Raw genomic sequence first — 24,007 nt, forward strand, 5'->3', positions numbered from 1 at the left:
AGCTAGAAATGGCTGTTCCAGGAAACCTGTAGAGGGTGATGATCTCTGTAGAAGACTCACTCTATCAGCCCATATGTTAATAAGGAGTCCTCCAAATGCCAACTTTGCGTGGTGATTTATCAGGGGCCAATAACTTACCCTAGAACAAAATGTCCCTGATAGCTAGGGAAGGTTATTGTGATTGTGTGGTAGGAACCCCTTCCTGGTTCATACTGGCTGCTAAGAAACTGCTGGTGGGATATAATTAACTGAAGCTTCTGCCTGAGCACATGGGAGTCCAATCTCATTTCCAGTGCCCAAGGCCAGTTTCCTGGTTGCACAATAGGCTTGCTATAAAAATAGGGCAACCCCCTTTCTTCCCTTGGTTGTGGTTTAGGCTTCCCCTGCTGTCTGAAGTGTCATTGCTAATTTATGACTCATATTCATTGGCAGCCCAGGAACAAAACCAATTTTATTCCTCTGATAACTGACTGCTGAGTCGTTTTACTCCTGAAACAGCAAAATAACAGAAGGAAAACCATCTGGATAATGTGTGTTAAAGTTTGTTATGAATGCTAAGTCTGGATTCTGATCTGGCCTTATACTAGCCAAAAATGTATTTTTGTTGCCGTCTAATGGTCACTTCACCCACATCATATATGTGCATGTACATCCACAGTCACTGACAGGAATTTTTGGATATCAGTAATATCCACTATTTATTCTCTATGAGCTGGCTTCATAAATTAGTGAAGTGATAGAAGAAAGAAGTTCCATCAGACAACACAGTCTCAAACAACCTTTATGGTACCCTCCCTGTAATATTTTTGAGTGCACAAGTATAGGCAACGTACAATGAGTATTGGGATAAAGTACATTTGGAATCGGATGCCTAAGACGACAAATAGCAAAAGCATCTTCCTCTAATACAGAGATGCAGAATCGGAGGTCCCAGAAGAGCATTCAGAAGCCTCCAAAGGCCTTGTATGCAACCCCAGAGACATCTGAAATTGGTTACCAGACTGTACATCTGAATGTGATGGAAGCAGGAATTATATTAACTCCATTTAATTAAATGTAAAAACTAACCATCACCTTAATATTTTCTGGAGCATAGCCCCCAACATGGCATGGGGCCAGGTTACTTGCAGAACCATCTCTCCCCAGTTGTACCTACCCATCCTGTGAAGTCCAGCAGGGGAGGCGTGTTCCAGTCCTGTCTGTCAGGGAGTGCCATCTGGTAGGTCCCAGAGGAGAGCTTTTTCTGTTGTGGCACCTGCCCTCTGGAACATCATTCCACCAGAGATTAGATTCACCCTGACACTACTGGCTTTCTGTAAGGCCTTAAAAACCTGGGTTTGTTGTCAAGCCTGGAATCCGGGTTATGTGGCTGAACCTGTAACTTGGTTATGTTGACTGTGCTGGTTGGTTTCATCTTGGCTTCTCTATTTGCTATTTATTGCTTTTTATAATGTTTTTATTCCTTTTAGCAGCCCAGAGTTATATCTTTGAGATGGGGAGCCATATAGAATGAATGAATGAATGAATGAATGAATGAGCGAGCTACTCAAAGGTCAAGAGCAGTCCCTGAAAAATGGTGCTCAGTCCTCTAATATAATGCAGCCCAAGGAACTTAGGGCACATCACCATTATTTGCATACAACCTTTGTTGAAAGAGTATCTCAAAATGAACTCTTTCACCACTACTCCACTATTCAAAAATCATGCATGCATACATATGCACACATACATGACCTCTGCATACTCAGAGCATGCCAGAACATCTGCTTCTAGCAGAATTCATGTTATCAGTTGTTATTCATCTTGGTGTCTTGTCTGTGAAGATGCATCCGAGTGCAATCTGAGTTAGACAACTTACCAACATTAAAATATTGACATTTCCAGAGCATCTGCCCACAGCTCCAAACCAACAGTAAGTGACAGACAATGACAAAGGGAATTTGTTTCCTTCCTGCAAGGGCACATTTACCCACACCCTTCTCTGCTCTGTTCAGCTACAAGATGGAAGGTTTCCCAGGTCTCCTGTTACTGTTAATGCTTACAGGTATGACACTGAATGCTTTTCTTGGTCAGTATAGAACTCACTAATATGTTATTGAGTTAAATGATATTGTGAGGCTCTGCTTATCCATTTTCTAATAATTGATGCAAATGAACGTTTTATTCCTTTTTTTCCCCCCCAGAAAGGATGGGAAAATACACTTTACCATTTACAGAACAATTCTACATATTTCTTCTCAGGCTTCAGTAATATTTAATACATGGATAGTGTATAGATTTCACTATTACTCTTCACTAATAAGATTATGGATTGCTACTGAGATTCCTTACAAATTGCTGGTCTTCTGAGTGTAAAAGCAGAGCTATTGAAGATAGCCTCTCCTACCTGGTGCACTCTAGGAGTGTTGGACTACAATAGCCAAAGTTTCACATCAGCAACTTATCTTGTGGACACCCAGTTGGGGGAAAATGTGATAAGATGGATAAGCAACTTCTGTTGGCTTTAAGGGCTACTCCTGAGTCCATGCAGCATGTGAAGGGCTAGGGATGATTTGGGGAGGGAATTTCAGAAGTTTTAAGTGATGAGATTGCTGCCTTAAGCATCTATAGGCTTAACACACCCATTTCACCTTTTAAACCCACTCAAAAGTACAAAGTGGGGGCATTTGGGGGCCCCATCGACTCCAGGAGTCTTGAGGTCACAAAAGGGATGCCACACACTTTGCACCACTATTCTAAGAGGTCCAAATCTGTTTAGCCAGATCTACTTTCATACTGGAGAAAGATTTATTGCTATCAGCAAATTCTCTTTTCTTAAGAACAGACACCCTTTTGTTAAGAAGATTAGCTGAGTGCTATTAATAGATGGCCAACAATGACTAGGCAATAGTCAAAAATCAGGAAGGGTCTGGTAGCACCTTTTCAGACTGACACATTTTATTAAAAGGCAACAGTTCATCAGATGCATTGAGTGGCAAAGCTGATGTGGGATTTAAATTGGGATGAGGTGCGGGGGGGGGAGGGAAAGGCAGGTTGGTTGTGTACACGCAGGTTACATGTGAGACAGATTACAAATACCTTCTGAATTAACACTTGTAATGCATTAAAAACCCAATGTGTTTGTTGAGGTTTTTTGAGATATTCTGAAACCTTTTGGTGTTCAGCAATCTGTCACTCAGTTGTGGTATTAAAGTAACCAAGAAACTTTAACACCACAACTGAGCAAGTGACTGCTGAACTCACAAACATCAAAAGGTTTCAGGCCATCTCAAAAGATGTGACAGGTAAGTACTATCACCTGCAAAAAATGCACAAAAGAGGTATAGATGGGATGCAATTTTTTCTTCCTTCAAGGCCTCATTCTGGGAGTGGCCAGCCTGTCCCAGGGAATTCTAAATATACTTACATTCAATCCTGTTGGGGATAGAGAAAGTTTTGTGCCTCCCAGGGCTAAATCCTGTTGCCCAAAGTTGATTGATCTCAGTACTAAGTTAGATTATTTATCTGTCAATTATATCCATACTGTTCTTGTTCCAGGCCTTTTTGCATCCTGTAAATCTTACTTATTCCCAAGTCCTTCTACTGCAAGTTTGCAAAACACAGGAAAGAGTCCAAAAGAGGTGGTACTAACTCAAGGAACATCCCTCAGGATAAGAACATTCTGTGCCTATCAATATTTGCAAGGAAAGACTGTTTGGTGCAAAGAAGAACAATACAAAGAATGCCAATTCAAAAACTCTATAATCCTCACAAAACCAGGATGGCAACATCTGACTACTGAACCAAACCAAAAGGTCATACTAGAAGGTATAGTAAATGGTTGCATTTCTTTACTCATGAAGAATCTCCAGACTGAAGATTCAGGGAGATACTGGTTTGGAATTCTCACCGGTATGAAGATGGTTTCTGTAAACACAATCAAAGTGGTGGTTCATGGTGAGCATTGGTGGATAATTGGGGTTAACCATTTTCCAGATAAAAGGACTTTCAAAATATAGAGATCTGACATTGATGCTGGTACCATATTTTCTCTGGTGTGCAGAGGCTGAGAAACCATATGAGTGGAGTCTGTCATATATGGGAATTTGTGGTGGACAGTCTTATATTTGATACATGCCTTGATGCACTTTGAGCCTCAGGCATACTGGCATATTTTTAGACTTAAAATATATCCATAGATCAGGAAGATAGTCTGTCTTCCTGCCCTTTCCTCCACCACGTTTGTTTTGCCCCAGAAGGAACATGAATTGTTGTTGTGTTGTTGTATCCCATTTTCCATTTTTGTCTGAACCAGAATATCATTATTTTGTTGCAATGCACAAACCTAACCTGCATTACCTCATATCATTTTCATCAACAGTTTAATACCCCATATCATTTTCATCCACAAGAGAAAGGGGATTGAAAAAAAAATCAAGATTGATTTTCAATTGAAGTTCCACTTTTTTTACATGTGTCATGTGCACAGCACACATTTAAAAAAGGGGCACAGTTTCATTGAATGGTCATCATCTTGACACTTTTTGACCACTTGAATGCCCCTGATGCTACACACTGAAAAAGCCAATACCGATACCCCTGTTCAGGGTTTAGAAATAATCAAATATCATCTTTCTCTTTTCTCCTGTGAAACATCAAATATTTAGTTGTTTTCTTCTCAGAATCCTGGGAATCATAATTTTCAGAGGATGAGAAATTGTTTGAGCACTCTCTCCCCATCAGTTCTGGGGAAAGAAATGATGATTCAGTCAGTTATGTTGGTGATCTTGATAGGCCCATCAAGAATAACTAAAGAAGCAGGCCATGAAAAAGACCACCAACAGAAATCAAGAAGTAGGAGAATGGAGGAACTGGCCAAATATTGGCAGATCCAGATTTTAAGTTTTAAAAATCATCAACATAGTACCTAAGACCCCAATGTTTCCAGAAGTGCCACCCTTGATGTCTGCTGGATTCCCTGCCACAATGCAAATCATAAATATTTAATTTTTTTAAAAATAGGAAATTGGCAAGTTTGAAGGCAAAGTGCCAATTTCCTTAAAAAATAAAACAAGATGGGAAGTTCTATCCTTATTAGAAAATGTGCCTACCTACCCAGAGAATGGGAGAAAGGAAAGCAGGCATTTCCTGGAAATGAACTAGAAGAGATGGCAAAAAAGCACATTTCTTCAAGATGTTTGCAGATAACCCTTGAGAAAAGCTTTCTATCTTCTTGTTTTAACATATGTTCATTATTCATAACTACCAATTTGTACAGGCTGCTCACTTTGGCTAGCCTGTTATGTTGAAAGTCTCCTTGAATTGCCTGAGATAGCCACACTGTTTCCTATCTCCCTTTAATCATGTTCCAGCTTCTTTGCAAATACACAAGGCAGTCTAACAGGATGACTGCCATTTCTTTATCATGCTCACTTACTGGAGGAACTCTTGACAGTAACTGCCTCCACTGATCCATTTGGCCAAGATTTACTGCTGCTCAGTGGCCAGAAAAGGGAAGGGTATCAATCAGACTCACACCATTTGAGTAGGGTCAAACCTAGCCAAACCCCCGTTACTGGCTTTTCTTAAGTCCTTGACTGACTTACTGAACCAACTAAGATCTATTAATGAGATGCTACTGAACTGAGAATCCTAAGTATTCTTGTTTTCTTCATCGCAAAAGCAGCTATACCTGCACACACATGTGGAGACAGTGTTTAAAGAGCTGTGTGAGCCTCACAAAAGTCAGTTGCTTTAATGATTCAGATGTTTCATTCTCATTACTGTGTTGCAAAGCACCTATTTTGATGCTTTGCACACTCACTGCCATAGTAAATAAGACATAATAAGCAGCTTCATCTGAAAGACCAAAATTACCTTTTTTTAACTGCTCTTTTCCTAGGTTTTTTCTTGCCTAGTAAAACTTCATCACCTCCAACACCTAGGATACTATTTACTTCTACCATAATGGGAATGAAGACCCAAGAGGTGATCAAGGTACAAGGGGAATCTCTCAGTGTGGAGGCTTTCTGTTCCCAGCAATATGCACATGCAGAGAAAGTCTGGTGCAAAGGGGAACTGCTGAAAGAATGCAGTCTTGAAAAGCCTATAAGCTTCTCCGGGTCAGGGTGGAAGTATCTCACTACAAAACCAAATCAACGTGTCATCCTAAATGATTCAGGAAATGGATGTATTTATGTCTTCATGTCAGCTCTTCAGTCAGAAGATACTGGGATATATTGGTTTGGGATTCTTGATGGCCCCAATATTATCCCTTTAAGAAAAATCAGGGTGATTGTTCAAAAAGGTGAGCACTAACAGATAATTGCAAGGGGGAGGTGCCTTCACATGCAAGGAAGCTTCTGAGGCAACTCAGGATGAAGCAACACGTACCTTTAAAATATACATTGTCTACTTTAGTCTACGAACATTTGTGCTCATGTTAAGACTTTCTTGGGCAAAAAAGATGTGTTTTAGAAAAAGGGATAGATGTTGGGGAGGGTGTAAACCTCTTTTTTTTAAAATTAATTGCCTGTGGAAGCATTCAGGCATGCCAAACTCCCACCTACAATCTGAAGTGGTATGACCTGTGGCAGCTCCACTGATTCCTCTATAGCAGAACATACCACCACTATCACCATAAAAACAATACACAAAATATCAATTGCATGACTGAAATGATAACACCGTGTCCTTTCAATTAAGACAGTAGGCTTGTGCATGCATGTAGTTGGAAAAAATGCTTTGGAGCTGGTGTGAGCACAGCCACAGATTCTCTTATTGCTGTTCATTAAAACAGACCATCTTTTTCAGGCTTCCATGCATACCTAAAAAACTGTTTTAAGAACTTTGTTATATGTTCACTCCTTAAAGCAGCAGCTTCTTTTCTTCAGGCTTACCTAGAACTCTGAAAAAAACAGGCTGCTTTAATGAGTAGAAGAGAGGTGCTGTTTTTACATAAAGTCCAATGCACTCCAATTTCAAAGTGTGCACAGCCCTAATACAGATCATTCCAAAGAGCTGAATGGAGGTTCATGGTTTTTCATTGCTTTCAAATTTTAAACATACTGTACCACTTAATGATTTTGAGGAGATGGAAGTACATAGTGAAAAGAACTAGATCCAAACATATCTATAAAGAGCAGCAATGATAAAGCCAAACACCTCAGTTTCTTTTTTGGTATAATTTCATTTTCAGAACAGCCAAAAAAAGATATTGCGACAGCAACCAGTGAAGATGAACAAAGGTACCAACCATTTAAATTGCAATTTGGAAATATTAAGAAATTGTGCTTGCTGCAGGATCTACTTATCTCTTCACTCTTTGAGATACCGCAGTTACTTTCAACCAATTATCCAAGCAAAGATACATTTGTAGATCTTGCCACTTCCACTAACAGATTGTTAAAAATATCTCAGGGCATTTCCAGCCTTCTTTTTTATGGCTTGGAAGTCTTCTGATTTGTGGTACATAGTTGTCTGTAGGGGTCTTTGTCTTTCTTTCACTAGTGCGCCACCATGTCCAAGCCATTTTCATTCTTCTGTTTCCCCCTGAAAGCCAAGCAGAATGTAGTTATGTGCTTCAGGTGCAAAGGTAGCCTGCCAGATTGACCATTAACTCGATTTAATTAATGTAACTGTGATTATTTCAGAGTTTACCAAGTTGTCTGGGTTCTGGTTTCCATTGCTGTTGGTGTGACAGTTTTTGCTGCCTTCACATTAGTTGTCATGGTGCTCATCAAGAGAAAGAGGAGAGGTATGTTTGGAACTTCTTTTGTCTTCATACAGCTCAAATTCTCATGCATGTTTTACAGCATCTCATCAGAATATTAATGAATATGAATGTAGCTTAATATGACATTAAGAAACTATCAGAATTGCATTCCAGGATGAAATTATTTGGACAACCTTTGAGGTTTCATATTCATTTTACACTGTTTAAACACTATTGTTATTTGTAAATAGACAAAAGCCTTTGTGGGGCTGAAATAGCAAAGACTGGGGTTTCTGTCCAAGAGATGTCATTGTGCATCAACTGACTGCTACATTATTCCATCTATTAAAAAGAGGGAGGGAGTGTGCAGTGTAGATTGACTAAGAGGTGGGACAATAGAAATCATGGCCTTTTGCACCTTTCCATAACCTTACTATGTCCCACTGACCTCTCAGCTAGAATTATTTTATTTTACTGACATGGAAATATAGACCTTCTGGAAGGTTTTCAAATAAATAAATCCCAGACTAATTTGAAAATAAAGATAGTATTAGAGTCTGTCATTTTTTCTTTGCACTATGCTATTTTCTCTATTTTAGGTAAAAGAATCCTTACAGAACAGTCAGATGAGATAGGGAACTTTTTTAAGTACCAGGAGAGCATCCATGGATACATTAGTGCCCACAGACATTACATTGTCTCATATTAGTAGAACAGAGAGAACCAAATTGGCTGCCAAGATCCCATGACCTGCAGTGTATGTACAAAGCATATCTTTCATCACATAAAGCAGTGAGAAGAAAATATCTCAAGTAGTGTCCCTTGATTTCATATGGTTTTGGATTCATTTAACATGAAAATAAATTTCTTCAACCTTGAAACGATGGAAAGGGTTTGACCCTGGAAGGGTGCGATGCCTCTCTGAGCACTTCCTATGCTCAATTTTCCAGCGGGAATCTTGCCATAGCGCTTTTCTTTGTGCTGGATGCTCCTTGGCTTCAGCAGAAGAGATGGAGTGCAGAAAAAACTTGGGCCAGGTGCATCCTTGGCAGCAAAGAAGATGAAGCTGTAGCCTCTTCCAGATGTTGCCGAACTATAACATCCACATCCTCCAACATTTTTTTAAAATAACTTTATTAGTGTTCAGAATATAATTAAAATACAAAATATAGAATAAAGAACAGATAGACTACAGGACTAAAGAAAAAAGAACAAAACTATAAAAGTGCAAAACAGAGAGAGAACAGAAACAGAAAGTGACTTCCAACCTTCTCCAGTACAGATATGAATGCATTTACAAATATAATCTCTCACCATTAGTTAAACCTTAATAACATTATTTCTATCAGATCAAACCATTTAATCATTAAAACCCAAAATCAAAATTTCATTTTTCTGACACAAGCAAGTAGTCTAAAAGTGGTTGCAAACTAGAAACAAATTCAGAAACGTAAGTATTTTCTCTTATCAGCGCTGTTAACTTGGCCATTTGGGCCAGCTCCATCGATTTAATAATCCAGTCCTCCACTGTAGGTATTTGTAGATCTTTCCATCTCTGTGTGTATAAACGTCTTGCTGCTGTAATCATACATAAAAGCAAAGTCCCATGCTGTTTCTCAAGCTGCTTCTCCATCAGACCCAGGAGAAACAGTTCCCGTTTTTTTTGTAAGTCCACTTTAAGGATCTTTTTAATATTGGCACATATTTGGTCCCCAAATTTTTTGGCCTTTTCACAAGTCCACCAAAGATGATAAAAATTTCCTTCAGCAAGAGAACATTTCCAACAAACATTCGTTACTCCATTATACATTTTTGACAACTTATCAGGAGTTAAATACCAACAATACATCATTTTATAAAAATTCTCTTTTAGGTTATAGTTCAATTTCAGACCTCTATTCCACATGTTCTCCCACTGCTCCAACATAATATTGTATCCAAAATTCTTAGCCCATTTAATCATACATTCTTTAACTTGTTCATCTTCTAAATTCATCTGTAACACTTTATACATCTTTGTAATAACATGTTCATCATTTATACAGAGTTCCATTTCAAATTGAGTTGTTTCATTAACAAATCTGAAATTCTTTTTATCCACTTTAAAACGTTCTAACAATTGTAGATATGTAAACCAATGACATGTAAAACCTTTCAACTCTAACAGTTCCCTGGTTTTAAGCTTCGGTTCACCCTCTTCAAAATTTAACAGATCTTTATAATCTAACCAACTTGTTCCTCCCACATTTTCTCTTCTAACAAATGCTTCATGAGGTGACAACCACAATGGTACATTAGGAGACAGTCTTGCTTTATATTTGTTCCAAACCCTCATTATGACACTCCTAACAAACTGATTTTTAAAATCTTTATTAACTTTAATTTTATCATACCACAAATAGGCATGCCACCCAAATCTCAATTCATGTCCTTCAAGTTGCAGTAACTTCCTGTTCTTCAAAGTTATCCATTCCTTCATCCAAAGCAAACAACAGGCATCAAAATACAATTTTAAATCAGGTAAACCCAAACCTCCTCATTCTTTGGCATCTTGTAACAATTTATATTTAATTCTTGGTTCCTTGCCTTGCAAATGAACTTAGAGATATCCTTCTGCCATTGTTTAAATGGTAAATTTGTTGACAAAATTGGTATAGTCTGAAAAAGAAACAACATCCTAAGCAAAACTTTCATCTTAATCACAGATATTCTCCCCATATAAGAGACAATTGTAATTTTTCTCATCTTACAGATCTTTTTTCACATCATTCCAAATTTTAACATAATTATTCTGAAACAACATACTATTCTTAGTTGATAAAATCACCCCCAAGTATCTAACCTTTTTTTCAATCTTAAAACCAGTCTTACCCATCAACAATTCTTGATTGGACAAAGTCATATTTTTGGTCAGCCTCTTTGTTTTTGTTTATTTACTTTAAGTCCTTCCAATGACCCAAACTCTCTCAATTTCTTCATCAGATGTTCCACAGTGTCCAGAGGGTTTTGCAGTATCAAAACTAAATCATCAGCTAAAGCCCTCAGTTTAAAGACCTCTTTTTTAATCTTTGATCCCTTTATTTGTTCATCTCTTCTAATATCTCTATTAAAAACTTCCAACACTAAAATAAAGAGCAACGGTGACAAAGGACATCCTTGTATTATCCCTTTTTGTATATGACACAGATTGGTTAACTCATCATTTACAACGATGCTTGCCTTTTGAGGTGTGTAGATTCTTTCACAGTCAACATGGACAATTGCTGATGTACAGTGGATATAAAAAGTCTACACACCCCTTTATTTTTATTTTTCCCCCTAAAAGATTTGTTTGTTTTTCAATTGAATTGCACAGCTTGTATGTTATACTAAAGGTGGAAAAAAATTCTGAAGTGATTTATCTTGGTCTGATTTTTTTACATCTCAAATACCTGGCATTTTGACAGGGGTATGTAGACGTTTTATATCCACTGTAGTAACTTAAGTTGGTACACAATATTGTTATGTCATTTTTTTCTGTAGCTCAGTTTCCTTCAGCTTAATCTGATCCAAACCTGTCTGTAACTTTTGTTGAGATTTCTTCTTAAGACTACGGCTATGATAGATAAAATAGCCCCTCATAACTGCTTTACTAGTATCTCAAACAGTTTTTAGATCTATTTCATTATCCAATATCAAAAAAATCATTTAATTTCCTCTTACAATCCTCCACAAACTTTTCTTTTTTGTAAAATTCATTCATTCAGTCTCCATCTATATGCCCTAAATGTTTTCTTTATTATCATACTTACAGGATTATGATCAGAGAAAGTCTTTGGTAAAATATCCACTTTAGGAACTTTATTCACCAAGTTCCTTGAAATCCATATCTTATCAATCTTGAAAAAGATTTGTGTCTCTCAAAATAAAAAGTATAATCCTTCACCAGTCCATTTTTCTATCTCCAAGAGTCCACCAATGCCAAGTTACCAAAATCCTTTTTTGATCTTATGGATAATTTCCCTTGCTTAATTTTGTTTCTCAGATGTTCTATCAATCAATGAGGAAATAACTCCATTCCAGTCCCCCATTAAACACCAACTTTGATATGAAAAAGATGACAATTCATTCAAAAGTTGTGTAAAAATTTTGCTTTTATCTTCAGTTGGTACATATACTCCCACAATAATAGATTTAGGTCCATAAAATTCCACTTCAACTGCTACACAAATACCATGCTCATCACCTAATAATAAACGTGGTTTCAAATGTGGTTTAACATATAATACAAAGCAATTAATCTTCTTCAAACCTGCTGAAATAAATTCTTGTCCTAAATTTTTATTTATCAAATATTTTGTATCTTTTTTCCTTATATGAGTTTCTTGTAGGCATAACACACCATGTTTCAATTTTTTCAAATAATGAGTAATTTTTCTTATTTTTTGAGGGGATTTGCCCCATTTATATTCCATGTAAGACAGTTCAAGGTTATTTTTATGGAAACAACCCACCAAAGCCTTTGGATGTAGCACCCATCTCTTCATCTTGTATTGTGGAATCCATTTGTTTAGTTCCAGATTCAACCTTTTCAATTGCATCCTGCTCCAACTAAGTTCCATGCTTGACAAGGAAAACTTTGGCTTTAGGGATTGAAGTTAGTCTAAACCTTTGTTGCTGGTAAGTAAAATTTACCCCTTCCAATTTTTCCCAATGAAAAGGAATTCCATTCTTTTTCAGAACATCAGTTAAGAAAATATATTCTTTTCTCTTTCTTAAAATTCTCACAGGAATTTCTTTCAGCACAATTATATCCACTTTGTCAATATTAAGTTTAGAGTCAGAGTGACCTTATAGGACCAATTCTCTTGTTTTCCTCCTAGCAAACTGGACCAGAACATCTCTCGGCTTGTTATTTATAGTTGCATACCTCGAGTTAATGCGAAAGACTTTCTATTTCTTCCATCATTTTGTCATCCTCCCATTCAATTAAGGCTGCCAGAGTTTGTGAAATCTTATCTTTAAGACTCTCCTCCTTGTCTTCAGGAATGCCCTTGAGCCTTAAGCAAAATTGTTTATCCCTTAATTCAAGCAGTGCAATTCTACCAAGTTCTTTCTCTCTTTCACTTTCCAGTACATCAGCTCTGCTAGTTACTTGTTTCAAATCCCCTTCCATTTTCTCTAATTTCTGCTCCAATCTTCTTTTCAAAGTCAGTGAATCTTGTATCCACCTTTTTCTCAAGAACCTCAAAAGATTGGGCAACAGACTGTGTACATTTAGCCATGAACTCCTCAAACATGCTCTTTAGTCCCTTAAATTCGCCAGAGGCTCATCTCTGTACTCTTCTAGTGGCCATGATTTCTATTCCTCCCCCCTCTTTATTTACATACATATACATACACATACGTATACAAGATTTAAAAGTTCAATGCTTTAAAATTTAATACTTTGGCTCCCTCTAGTGACCAACAGTAGTATTTATAATAAAAGATGACTCCAGTATGGGGGGAGAAAGTTTCCAACTACAAAGTATCCAGTTACAAAGCCACAAGTTGAAATTGAAAGTCTTTCTTTATCAGTGTTTAAAGAAAGTAACCAAGCCCAGCTTGAAAAAATGACCACAGCAAATACTTTACCACAGCAACTAAAAAAAGACGAGTCCCAAATCCAACAAAATCTTTTACTTAAAAAAAAAAATTAAAAATAGAAAATACTCACATTTATTCCCTTAAAAAGAATTTTAGTAAAGCAGTTCAATTTTCAGCTTCCTTCCTCAAACTTTAATCCTTTAAAGCAGTTAAAACATACAAAAAAGAAGTCCCAAGAATAATGAAAGATCAACCAACAGAATCAATATTTCTGTACTGGAGAAAGCCTTTTTAAATTCAATATTTCAAAAGCAAAAATGTGATTTTAGAAGTGGGGTGGTTGGAGTTAATGTTTGTTTTTCAGCTTCAGCACGGCTGGAAAGAGATGGCAAGCCTGCCTCTCAGCTGATCACTCACCGTTCAGTCACTGGAACACAGTTTCATGATCCTCCAGCAAGGAGCAGCTGTCCAGAGGGCACAGGGAATAATTCCTTGAATTCTCCTTTCCCAGAGAATACTTTGGGGCTCTAAGGTCCTGCCTGAGCCCCCAGATGAACACATTGTCAGTCCTAACCCCAGAATTTGGTAGGACCGGTCACTCCACCATTCTCCTCCACTGGAAGTCCCCATCCACATCCTACAATATTAACTATGTTGGGTATTGATCTGCTGGGTATCGTAGGTCAGCAACATCAGGATGACCATAAATTCCATATCCCGAATGGAAAGTTAAAAGAGAAAATGTATGTTTCTTGTTCCTCTCCATTAATTCTTTCACACATCCTACACTTAGCAATGTAAGAGAGAACCATTTTTTTCAGTTAATAATACTCCTATCTTTAATCCAGTTTCTGTAGTATACTACAATACAGATGCAGGTAGGGAGAACCCCATACTTCCATAGGCTGATTTTCTTTTGGATTAGGATCTTCATATACAGACCAGATGTGGATATGCATCCAGAAATTCATATGGATGTGAAACATATGACACCATCATCATCAGTATGGTGGAGAGGTGGATGCTTGTTTTAAATTATCTTGCGATACATAAATATGGTCTATTAACATCCTCTTTATTAATGCTGAATATCAATTTACTGTGAGCATCAAGGTCAGTTACTTTTATATTCCTCACAGTTACCACGATGATGTTCAAACTTGAGATATCCAGTGCAGAAAAAAGATGATATACAGAGTCTGCACCAAACATTTGTGTGTCTCACCTTCAGCAAACTGCAAACCAAAGTTTGCCGATAAATGTATATTCAATCAGAAGTTACAAACCATCATGGATATCTGACAAATGTATCCATTAAATAGATATGCTTTCCATTTTATTTTTAGCTGTATACATGGTGTTTAGAAGGTCAGCTAAAACCTTAACATGTGAATTGGCCCAAACGCAGGAACATTTATATACTAAAATGAGACTCTCTTCTTAATAGCAGCAGATGACCTGAATTTTGGTGATAACCCAAACTGTAGAGTAATAACATTACAGGTAAGATACCCCTTTCACAAGTTAGGGTAATTTTTTATCACAAAATAAAACATAAAACAGTTTCTCCCCTGAAGAAAATTCATTGTACGAGTACTATCCATTTTTACAGGCACAGATATGTTTTCCTTTGCTACCATCCTACTCAACACAGACTTTTGTAAACAGGTGTGCAGAGATTCTGGGACTTGTGTTTGGACTAGAGCTGTAGCTTCTTTCACGAAAACAAAAACAAATCCATTAGTTATGTATGTGTCATAATTACTGAAATCTGAACAATTTTCATTGCCTAGCATTAAGCTGCAAACTAGGCACTGAACTTTACTGACTGTTGTTTCAAAATTCCTGAAAAACGGTATCATACAAGCCTATGTTTCATTACTCAGCATTTAATATGGACTACAGGAAATATATTTAATTCATTGCTGTTAGAATGCTTGTAAATTGTCTTTTCTGCAAATTCCTGAATAACGTACACATTCTCACTCAACCTGTTTCCACAGAGACCAGTGAAAATAGCACCTGTGTTTTGTTTACTTGGATTTAGAGAAGCACACTGAATTCCTTCAGGTTTAGAAAAGAAAAAAATAATTGCTCTCATTTTTAATTATGGAATGTAATTTTATAGAATAATGGGAAGGGGAGGCAAAAAGTTGCTCCCACTTTAATTTCTGTCATGGCCCAGCAAGACTCAGGATTTGACAGCACTTCAACTAACCCATCTTTAAAAACATGTCAGTTTGGCTACACCAGAGCATATGCACATGTTAAGTTACAAATCCATAACATAAATACAATGCATATACATATCTCGTTATACAGTGTTTAAACTGGAATGTGGTCAAATAAGAGATTAATTTTTTAAAAGTGTGTTTCTTTTCTTATCAACGTTCAGATTCATGAAAGCAACACTGCCAACAGTTTGCACAAAGAAATGGATACGATATATTCCATACTGAAGAAGCCCACATCAAGTGTAGATGTCAACAGAACACTTCCATTAAGATCAAATATCTGTCAACATTCCCGGGAGTCAATTGGTGTGCTTTCTTCTTCAGGATCTGTGGAGTATGCAAGCATCATCTTTTAATCACATTTCACCTTTTGGGGGTCCAAAAGCAAAATGAACTTACTTATCCCTCACTTCTATTAACTTTGTACTCCTGGATTCCAGTGGTGAGAATTTCATTAATTTTAGAATTAGGACCTCTCCTAAATATTTCTTTAGTTTCTCAGTGTTACCATTTTAAGAGCTAATAGGCTAAGGTCCTGTAGTGCCACTATCTGAAATAGGTGCACCAGTTCACAATCAGGTGCTGCTCTGTGAGAATACACAATCTTGCAACCACTTAGATACAGACAACTGAGCTCCAATTCTTTATATGGGTCATGAATCTCTTCTTTGTGCTTCTACTATTGACAAGAATTAGTGGTCTGTTTTACAACTATTTTGAGGTAAGAGACACAAAACCTAGCTTAAGCCTTATAAGTATGTTTTGTAAGTATAAAAAGCAAAAGAAACACCAGCCAAGAAAGAATAAACATCTGGAATGAACTAGACTGCATACAGATAAACACAACTACACTGTGAATGAATCATATAGGTTGAGGTTCTTTTGCTCCTTTTTTTTAAGGCTCCAAATTTTATCCATTCTATGGATGCTTTAATCTCTTCATAGATGTAAATTTTAGCACGTAATATGTATTTAAATTACTGTTAAAGACCAGAATTCATGTTTATGCAAGTGTTCTTCCTTGTATGAGCAAAATTTGAGCTTGGGAAGAGACATGGGCTATTATATGTAATACATTACTGTACAATTAAAGCTGTAGTTGTTTCAAGCTAAGTTATTTTTTTCTGAAACAGTGTCCCTTTAATTACAGCAATGTCTCTGTATAAAGAAATGTGAGCTAAGGCCAAATAGAAGGAATCAAATGAAGTATATAAGTGAGAAGTGAAAATCTTTATTTATGTACTTGTCTCCTTGTCATAGCCTCGTGTGGTGCAGAGTGGTAGACGGCAGTATTGCAACCAAAACTCTCCCCGCAACCCGAGTTTGATCCCAGCGGAAGCTGGATTCTTGGGTAGCCAACTCAGCCTTCCATCCTTCCAAGGGCGGTAAAATGAGTACCCAGCTTGCTGAGGAAGGTGACAACTGGGGAAGACAATGGCAAACCACCCCGATATAGTCTGCCAAGAAAACATCAAAGGGTCAGACATGACTCAGTGCTTGCACAGGGGGCCTTTCAGTCACACTTGTCTCCTTAGCTGAGCTCTGATACCAGAAATGTAGAGTTCTTGGTGCTCTCTGAGCCTTGTTGTTTTCTTGCAGACATTTCATTGCCAGACTAGGCAACATCTTCAGTGCAAAGAGGGAGTGGGCCTTGCTCTCAGCTTATATACAGTGGCTTGCCCTGCTTGTGTTGGTGGGGGTGTTGTTCTCTCCTTGGGAGTTCTTTGATTGGGCTGCTGTTTGCTGCTTGGTTGATTGACTGAGTTAATAGTTCCTTGATTAGGGTGTATTGTGCTGTTTAATTGTTCATCTGATGTTAATCCTAGTGTTGATTTTTGCATATCTGGGTGTTGATTGCTGGCAAGGGAGTGTACTGGTCTTTTGGCTTTTCTATTGTCTCTTTTGAATGGTATGTAAATGTTGTTTACCTCTGTGTGTCTGTTGATGGCTGCTTTGTCTGAGTGCCAGGTTTCCAGGAATTCTCTGGCGTTTCTGGATTTGGCTTGGTTTAGGATGCTCACAGTCTCCCAGTTGAAACTATGGTTGAGTCTGTCCATGTGCTATGAGATTAAGGAGTTCTCATCATCTCTTCTGACTGCTAGTTGGTGTTTGTGGATGCGCTCTGTTAGTCTTCAGCCTGTCTGTCCTACATAGTGGTTGTTAAAGTCTTTGCACTGTATGTTGTAAATCACTCCTATTCTTTTCTTCTTGGGCTATTGGCTCTTTTGGGTTGTTGTTGTTTATTCATTCAGTCGCTTCTGACTCTTCATGACTTCATGGACCACCCCACGCCAGAGGTTCCTATTGGTCATCAACACCCCCAGCTCCCCCAGGGACAAGTCCGTCACCTCTAGAATATCAGTCTTTTGGGTTACTTAATATGTTTTGAAGAGTTTTAGTTGGTTTATGTGCTACGGTGATGCCATGTGGTTGTAACAGTCTGTTGGTGGTTTCTGAGATGTTTCTGATGAATGGCAGTGTTATCCTTTTCATCGCTTCTGTTGGCTGGGTTGTAGTGGGTTGGGTGGCGAGGCACTTTCTGATAAAGTTGAGTGGGTATCCATTTTGCTGGAAGATGCTTTACAGATGATCTTTTCCCCTTTTTCTGGTGTTCTGGGTTGCTGCAGTGTGTAAGTGCTCTTCTGAATAATGTCCTTACACAGCTGCTCTTGTGGAAGGTTGGATTGTTAATTTGGTAATGGAGCACTAGGTTGGTGTGGGTAGCTTTCCTGTAGACTTGTGTTTCTAACTTGCCATCATTTCCTCTCCTGATGGGGATGTCCAGGAATGGTAGTCTGTTGTTTTCTTCCTCCCTTGTGAATTTTATTCCATGAAACATGTTGTTGATAGTTTCATGAGTTTCTTCCAGTTGTTTTTTTTGTATTATGAGGAAAGTGTCATCCACACACCGGATCCAAATAGCACAATACATCCTAATCAAGGAACTATTAACTCAGTCAATCAACCAAGCAGCAAACAACAGCCCAGTCAAAGAACTCTCAAGGAGAGAACACCACCCCCACCAACACAAGCAGGGCAAGCCACTGTATATAAACAGGCCCTCCCCCTGTTCGCACTGAAGACGTTGCCTAGTCTGGCAATGAAACATCTGCAAGAAAACAACAAGGCTCAGAGAGCACCAAGGATTCCACAGTTCAACCCTGAGCTACAAATATTCACTTTGATTGGTACCAGAAATGTATTTGGAGAAGTGAAAACTACTTGAAAAAGGATGCAGGGATAAGGCAGCTGGCAGATAAAGGGAAAGCTCTTCATCCTTCATCCAGGCACTTTTTTTTACTGTTAAGATCTCATCACTACAACCTTTCTATAAGACTGGGAAAATTTTGTATTTAAACATAAATACAAGAAATGCCAGTTTGGTCTAGTGGTTAAGGTGCTGGGCTAGAAACCAGGAGACTGAGAGTTCTAGTCCCGCCTTACGCATGAAAGCCGGCTGGGTGACCTTGGGCCAGTCCCTCTCTCTCAGCCCAACTTGCCTCACAGGGTTGTTGTTGGGGGGGAAATAGGAGGAGGAAGGAGTATTAGGTATGTTCCCCGCTTTGAGCTATTTATAAAAAAATAATAAAGGTGGGATAAAAATTAAATAAATAAATGTATCTAGATTGGGCTTCAATTTAAGTAGCATTTGTAAGGCAAAATTACAAATAACATTTTACTTTTTTTAAATGTAGTGATGTTGTGTTGCTGGAATTTAATGAGAAAATATACAGATAATGCCTCCTTGCATTTTTTTTTAATTCTTTATTATCTGGTGTTACTTTTTTGTTCATGACTCATTTTTGTCTGGACTAAGGCCTATAAAAAAGGGGAAAAGCCCATTTTCCGTTAACAAAGTAACAGAGCCTTTTTAACTTTATACTTATTTAAGGAATGTCAATGCACAAGATGGTCTTTCAACTAAATATTATAACAACCAAATCAACATAAAATGGATAAGATCTGATGCAGCTGTGGCAGCTGCTGCAAGTTAGAATTGAAACATCCAGTTTTATCATTGTCTGGGCCCTCAAATTCTGATTCTTCCCCAATTATATATAAATTCTTCTGGTTTGATTCCTTCAAGGGCACTGGGAAACTGGTAGGATGCAGAAAATACGAGGTAGTCCAAATTAGCAACCACAATTGGTTCTGGCAAAATGGTCGCTAAGCAATATGGTCACTAAGCGAACCACATAACTAAGAGAGAGAAAGATGCTGCAAAGATTGCTAGTTGCTGTCTCATTACTCTCACTCCAGTGTGAGTTGTCAGGCACAGAAATTTGGTCAGAAAATGATTTTTTAAACTACCACTTACTACTGTTTATTACTGTTGTATTTGCAAACAGTTGCTAACTGAGGTAGTTGCTAAACAAGGACTACCTGTATAACAAGAGTAAGAGATGTCGGGGGGTTGTATTAGAGAGGCAAAAATTATCAAGGGATTCAGGAAAGGAAAGCTCAAAAACACAATTTTAAAAACACATATTGATTATGTGCCATCAAGTTGTTGTCAACTTTAGCAACCACATAGATAGATTTTCTCCATGATGATCTGTCCCTAACCTGGTCCTTCAGCTCTTCCAACAGTGCACTGTTACTGTAACTGAGTTTATCCACCTTGCTGCTGGTCATCCTCTTCTCTTTTCAGAATTAGTACAGGCACTAAGGCTTCCGCATAGTGCTCTTAATATACAAGGCACATATATTTTGCCATTTTTGCTTGAGCAAAAACTGAAACTAGAAAATTGATAGCCAAGTGAATGTTATAAATTAATTGTCTGCCATTTTCACATTAACCTCTGTGACAGCCACACAAAGCAAATAGAAATTTATATACTGAATATAACTTTGCAATAAGTAGAAAGTGACACAAATATTGATACAACTGTATGCTCTATGTTATCAACACTAAGCAATTGCTACTGGGGAGGCATCTCAAAACTCACATTGCTCTATTCATTACATATAGTCCTTGGGTTACAGCGGCAACTGGGACCAGAATTTCCATCGCTAAGTGATGCAGTCATTAAGCACAATGTCACGTGACTACACCACTTAGTGACTGCAATCCCAGCAATCCTGGTTGCTGTCATAAACCCAAGACCATTCAGGTCATTAAATGGGAAGTGGTGGGAATCCCAGGCAAACAGGCAGGAGGGTGAGTGCACAGGTGCTGCAGGGGGTGCCATGGGCAGGCACTACAGAGCATGGGTGAGTGCACAGATGTCACAGGGAACTACGGAGCACGGGCAGGTGCCTGGGTGCTGCCAGGGGGCACCATGGGCAGGCACTACAGAGCACAGGCGGGTACTGCAGACAGGCACCATGGAGCGTGGGCAGGCGAAAAAGCAGCAAGAGCATGAGCAACTTCTGACTTCCTGCCAGCTTCCACATTTATTTTGCTTGTGGGAAGCCAACAGGGAATGTCAGAAATCATAAGTCCCTCCTTTTGGGGGGAGATGGGCAGTGACAAAATGTGATAAATAAATAAATAATCATGCGACCATGGCTTGCTGCAACATCAGAATCATGAGCTGGACACCGAGCATCCGGATTGTGACCATGGGGACACTGGAACAGCCAGAACTCTGAGGATCGGTTGTAAGTCCCCCTCGTTCAGCACCGTCGTAACTTTGAACAGTCGCTGAATGAGTGGTCGTAATCTGAGGACTATCTGTACTTGTTCAATATACAATACAATGTACTTCTCCAGTATCAGTTAGATACTGATCACTTATACTCCCCTCAACAAAGATTATAACAATCCTCAGTATAAACAGCAGAATCTTGATAGGTGTGAATCTGTTTACTTTTTTTGTTTGAAACATGATAGTGAACTTGACCTTATCACCTTTGGCCACCCTACTCTCATCATCATCACAATTGCCAGCTTTGCTTAAACTAGGACCCAAGATTTGAGGGACCCATTCAGAGATTCTGAGACTAGGAAAGCAACGTACTTCTTTTCTGTAGGTAATAATGATATATATAAATCACAAGCTCTCCTAACCTGAACTAATCCTCACATTCTAATCAGAGCAAGTAGCAGAAATACCCATATTGGCCTGGGAATAGAAAAGAGGCTTAAAACTGCTCCTGCAGACTGCACCAAGTTATTATCTAGAAGGCACTTCTATGAAAAGCCTGCACTAAATCATAATAGGTATCAGTCTTTTAATCATGTTTCTACCATATGCACATGAAAGTCAACATGACCCAGATAATTCTGGTAGCACAGGTTTTATACTTACTGCTGTTCATAGAAAGCTACTTTGTCCTTAAGTAACAGTTGGAAAGACACACATCTATATATTCATTATAATACAGATGTTATCAATTGTAGGCATAGTCTGAATTAGTAATACATCTGAGTAAACTTGCAAAGAATTAATTTGTTACAGGGCATGCTTTCTTCAAATGAAGTCCCACTCTATTCAATAGGACTTGCTCTTTAGCAAGGTTATTTTACTGCAATAGTTACATGTTCAAATACTCCCTAAACATCTTCATCCTTTTCAGGCACTGTATGTAAATCCCAATGTTCTCACCTTGATTTTTTTTTTTTTTTTTTGGTGCCTTTGAGTCAGTGTTTACTCCTGGTGACTGCCTGGACAACTCCCTGCAGTTTCCTTGGCAACGTTTTCGGAGGTGGTTTGCCATTGCCTGCTTCTTAGGGCTGAGAGTGACTGGCCCAAGGTCATCCAGTTGGCTTTGCACCTAAGGCAGGACTAGAACTCACAGTCTCCCAGTTTCTAGCCTGGTGCCTTAAGCTTTTGGGTTTTACCAAGTTTCTTCAAAATCTCTATGTCAACTGCTCTGGTCTCATCACAGTGCTGTTGATCTACTAACACAGAGACTGAGAATTTAGGTTGTGGAGCTGACTCAGGTCAGAGGTAGTGAGCAAGAAGAAAATGTCATACATACATTAAGCAGCTATAGCAATACTCATTTTGTATATTAATTATATAGCAGATGTAGTAACCATATCTAATTTGGCTTCTTAGAGCATTTAGTGGAATTTGCATTGTGCTTCACCACACCCATCCCATGTGTTTCATAAATCTGGGTAAGGAAATTACTTACTACATTCATTTTTAAATGGGAATGTCTGAACTATTCAAACAATTCAGAATACTAAAAATCTGAAGATGATTTAGTTAGCAACAAGATGTTCATTACATATATTCAGGATATTTAATTGGGTGAGGGACGTAGGCTATGCACAGAGTTGGATCAGAATGATGACAAGCCTGACAGTACCAAAAAATGTGTCTTTTTGCGGTCCTAATTTCTGAAACCAATCTGCAACTCCAGTCTCCAACACCTTGAATCAATCCCTGAAGTATACTGGCAATCCATGCAGGTGGCAGAGGAGAGGTGTCATATGTACAGTACCAATGACAGGCACCTATAACTGTTCATGTCCCCATTTAGAGTGCACTGCAGTAGCAAAATTGGGAGGTGACAAAGGCATGAGTGAGCAGGGCCTCCCAGTCCAGGAACAGGCACAACTGGCGTACAACACATAGCTGTGCAAAGGCCCTTCTGGCCATGGCTCCCACCTGTTCTTCAAGCAGGAGCTGCAAGACCAGCAGGACCCTCAAGGAGTGCAACCCCATCCAAAGCTAGAGATGGAAGGTTCCCAGACCCTCTGGGAGTCCTAAAACCCAGAGCCACTCAATCTTTCTAGGGGTGAGTTGAAGCCTGTTGTTCCCACAGCCTCCAGACACTGAGACAGGACCTCCACAGCATCACTCAGACAACCCAGGATAGAGATATAAAGCTGAGTATCACCCCCATCTTGATGATAGTCCACCCAAACTGTTGCATGACCTCTCCTATTACACAGGAGAGTACCAAGCCTTGCAGTACCCCACAAAGCAGGAGCCAAGGGCTCAACTTCTCCCTCCTTTAGCAATGCTGCCTGGAACAAGTCTTGGAGGAAGGAAGAGAACCAGCACAACATACTGCTACCCACCCCGAACCCCCGAAGCCACTTCTCCAAGTTGTAGTATGATGTAGCAAAAGAGTAGCAGGTTAAGGAAAATTACAATAAACTTCATGAGCTGGTGTGGGTGAAGAGAATAAGATACACTTCGTCTCTTTCTCACTGAGCCAACAATGGCTCGACACTTCGGTCTCTCTAAAGGATTCCATTTCCCAAAACCACAAGGACAAAGTCACCCTTGGCCCCAGTCAAGGCCCCCATTAAGAGACCAACCTGCCTACTTCCTACAAGACCTACTCTGTCCCTCTGCTACAGCTCAGAGAGGAAGCCTAGTTAAGCATGAAACACAAATGCTGCCACATTGCTAGGGGGGCATGGAGAACAATTACTTCATCTTGGGTTTTTTTAGCCACCAGAAAACAGACGATGAATTCAACTCTTGCGAGAAATGAGGCACCTAATCTCACGAGAGGAGTTTTCTCTAGCCATCTGGATGCTGGACCAGGAGAGGAAAAGCTGGATGGGAAAGGAAACTAAATGAGGATTTGATGCGGTACATCA

The sequence above is a fragment of the Candoia aspera genome, chromosome 3, assembly GCF_035149785.1.
Source record: "Candoia aspera isolate rCanAsp1 chromosome 3, rCanAsp1.hap2, whole genome shotgun sequence".
NCBI classification, from domain to species: Eukaryota; Metazoa; Chordata; class Lepidosauria; order Squamata; family Boidae; genus Candoia; species Candoia aspera.